The sequence below is a fragment of the Ixodes scapularis genome, unplaced genomic scaffold (genome assembly GCF_016920785.2).
Source record: "Ixodes scapularis isolate PalLabHiFi unplaced genomic scaffold, ASM1692078v2 PGA_scaffold7__128_contigs__length_106722199, whole genome shotgun sequence".
Classification (NCBI taxonomy): domain Eukaryota; kingdom Metazoa; phylum Arthropoda; class Arachnida; order Ixodida; family Ixodidae; genus Ixodes; species Ixodes scapularis.
Window position 1 is genome coordinate 65473109 of NW_024609882.1, and position 3823 is coordinate 65476931.

Sequence of the window (3823 nt, forward strand, 5' to 3'; positions counted from 1 at the left end):
ACGCCACGGCGTTCTAAACGACCTCATTGGAGCCGGCGCGTACCATATGAACCATGTTTGGCTCTTCACCTTCAACTCCCTGACAGCGAAGCGAAAAATTCTGGAAGCGAAGAAACTTGTGGTGAAGGAAAAAAGGTGCCTGCTCATCGATCCCGATGAGTGCGAGGTACGAATACGGTTGCACTGGATACCTATTCACATAAGCGACGACACAGTGCGTAGGGCCCTAGAGCCTTATGGAAAAATCAACGAAGTATCCCGCGACACATGGAGGGCGGAAGGCTTCCAGAATGTTTAGACGACGACAAGGCTGGTGAGAGTGAACCTAAAGGAAGGCATAACCAAGGAAAACCTCCCGCACCAGCTGCGTCTGTTCGGCAGCAACGTTCTCGTTCTTGTCCCCAGAAGAGCGCCTGTCTGCCTTCGATGTAAGAGAACAGGCCACATCCGCCGAGAATGTCGCGTCCCTCGCTGTGACAAGTGCCATCGTTTTGGTCATGAGCAAGAGGATTGCATCCGGACGTACGCCACTGTAATGCGACCGGCTCTCGAGGAAGACAACTCTGAATTCTTCGATGAAGAAGAAGCTTCGAAAATCGAAGACGGCTCCGGGCACCCAACCACCACCCATACCCAAACACCTTCAGGGGCTAACAAACGAGACGCATCGCAAGACGAAGACACCACCGCAACGATTCTCGAAGCTGACAAGACAGCTGCCTGCTAGGGAAACGGCACAGACATCGTAAAGGCCGCTCCAGGCTCCTCTAAAAGCCAGCGACAGAAGACAGTCGACGGGAACGACCTCTCCTTTGACGATGCCACTGAAGTTGACTCGGAAACGGGCGACAGCTCGGATCCCTCCAAGCGACCGCTAGATCGCGTCGAGGAGGAAGACCTCGACCTTGAAGGGCCTGACTGGAGCAAGCCACAAGGAAGAAAGAAACGCAAGCCCCGAGCTCCACCGGATGGCCAAGAGCAAACCTCGCAGTAGGTGGTTGTGTTTACATAGAGGACAGTTACCGACAGTTCTTTACTTTATTTGAATATTTACTCGTGCTTGTCGCCACAGCTATGAATTATGTAAATTTGCGTAAATTTGTTGTAAATCGCTCTTTATTACAAACATCCTCCTCCGCCCCAATAATGTTTGCATCCAAATTTCCCACTTTTTCTACTAATTGCTTAACGTTGGGTACACTCAATATTAGAGGTTTAAATTCTACTCGTAAACAGTATCAGCTATTACGTTTGCTTCACGAAGAGCAAGTAGACTTTTTAGCCATACAAGAAACAAAAATGTCGGAGGAAGAGCAAGTTACGAAGGCGCTACAACCCTTTCTTACTTCGTACGAAGTATGTGTAACGCATGCAGTTGGCACGGCAGGAGGCTGTTTTTTGTTCCTTAAGAAATCTGTCCCCCTCTCTGATGTAAGTCTCATCACCGATGCTCATGGACGTTTTATGATATGTGACTTTAATTTGTTTGATGCACAGTGGCGAATTATTTGTGTCTATGCCCCGTGTAAAGCCAGTGAGCGAACCTTGTTCTTCCACGATATGTCACACTACATCAAATCAAATCGGACCACTGTATTACTGGGTGACTATAATTGTGCATGCAATGCAGGTGATAGATTTCCAATAACGCGTAATAACGATGCTAGTGCAAATCGTCTGAGTGAAATAATAGCAGAAAACAATATGGAAGATGTTTTCCACATATCGAGGGGAACTAAAAGAATTCAATTTACGCACTTTCAAGTATCTTCGCACGAACGCCTTGATCGTGTTTATCTTTCTGCTGACATTGTACGTAACATTAGCTCTTATTGTGTAAAACCAGTGTTTTTTAGTGACCACTGCCTCATAAAGGTCGCAATTGGAGAAAACAAAATTCCCAAGGCAAAGTTTAATTGGCGGTTGTGGAAGCTGAACATCAGTCTGCTTAAAGACAAAACATTTGTAGCTACAGTAGATGACCTGTTAAGGAAAATAACAGAGCAGAATGAGACATGTCCATTGGAACGATGGGAGCGGTTCAAAGAGCAAGTAAAAATGTCAGCAATCGAGAGATCAAGCACGCTGAAGTTCTACGCTCGGGCAGAAGAACGAAAACTGCAGAAGGATTTACGCACCTTGTGCGAAGCTGAATGTGAATGCCCTGGTTGGGGAACAAAGAATATCGCGAATGTCAAATCACGTCTCGAGAAATTCCAGAAAGAGCGATACGAAGGCGCTGTGATACGCTCGAGGACACAGCGGTTTCTCTGTGGTGAGCAACCCACTAAACATGCCTTGATAGCAGAAAGAAGGTATGCTTTGTCCAAAGAAATCCTCGACATAGAGAGAAATGGTACCATAGCTACAGACAGAGCAAGCATTGAGGATGCCTTTGTGGACCATTATCGACGACTTTTCGAGCTCACACCAGAACGACAAGAAGACAAAATTGACGAACTGCTGTCTTTTATGCCGAGAATAGATGACGAGACAAGGGAATGGCTGGAGGGACCCATAAGCCTGGAGGAAGTCGAAAAGGCAATTGGCGACCTGCCCGGTGGTAAAACTCCAGGCCCGGACGGGATTTGTTCAAACGTTTACAAGAAATTCAGAAAAGCACTCACTCTCATTCTTCTCGCTGTCATAGAGGAATCTTATAAAAGAAAATCATTACCGCTATCTTTTTCTAGAACGCACACTGTGCTAGTTCCAAAATCAGACGACGCCGACAAGCTACGCCGTGTAGAAGGTTATCCACCAATAAGTCTATGTAATGTAGATTATAAGATATTAGCCAAAATACTCAATGGAAGGCTACAGCACGTAATTTGCGAATTGGTGGGTGACCACCAAACATGTGGCATAAAGGGCAGGACGGTACAAACGAACGTTCACGTAGCGAGAAGCATTTTAGAATGTTGTACAGAAGAAGAAAATCAGATTGCCATGCTTCAGATTGATTTAGAAAAGACATTTGACCGCGTATGCCATACATTTCTTTGGGCCATTTTGCGGCACATCAACATTGGAGATGTTATTTATGAAGGCGTACGAATGGCATATAGTGGCTGTTCTACGCGACTAATTGTAAACCGTAGCGTAACTTGCAGCATCCCTGTAATGTCCTCAGTACGTCAGGGTTGCCCACTCTCGCCTTTATTATTTCCGCTTTATCTTGAGCCTCTCTGCTTGAGCGTTGCTAACAACAGAAACGTTCATGGATTTACGCTTAACTCCATAGAAGTCAAAGTATTGGCTTATGCTGATGATGTAGCAGTTTTTTGCAAAGACAAAAAAAGTGTAAGCAGCGTTATTGATTTACTTAAAGGACCTTGGCAACGATATTCAATTGGAATGTTTTTCACTCTACACGAGCTTACTGGCACACCTAGGACTCAAGGATACCCACACGCAACGCCACTGGCCAAGAAACTCCTTTGTTACGGTGTAATTTCAAGGACAAAAGCGACCATTTTCATTCAATCTCTCCTTTGCAAAATTTGATGACGTAACGTGGGGATCGCAGTACACCCAAGTGACGATATTTGAATGCGGTTCATAGATTGGACCCGAGCATTGCTTGGGCACTCGACTTGGGCTCGTGATAATTGCTAGCTCGAAAAGCATTCGGGTAGTGACCCGTGTCCAATCGCTGCAACGACGACAACAGCCGAGCCATAACAATGTCTGGAACTCGGCGCGTGTCCTGCGCTTTGCCGACCCCAGCGCGTGGCTATGATCAACACTGGCGGCATATAATCGGCTCCAGATCACGTGGCCGCTTGTTCTGGCTGCGAGTTGAGGGGGTGAACGCTGCTCG

General features: G+C 46.4%; 1 pseudogene; it reads left to right on the forward strand.

The window, feature by feature from the left end:
• Nucleotides 1–268: 268 nt before the first annotated feature.
• Nucleotides 269–994, forward strand: LOC120849173 (annotated as a pseudogene).
• The last annotated feature ends 2829 nt before the right edge of the window (nucleotides 995–3823 follow it).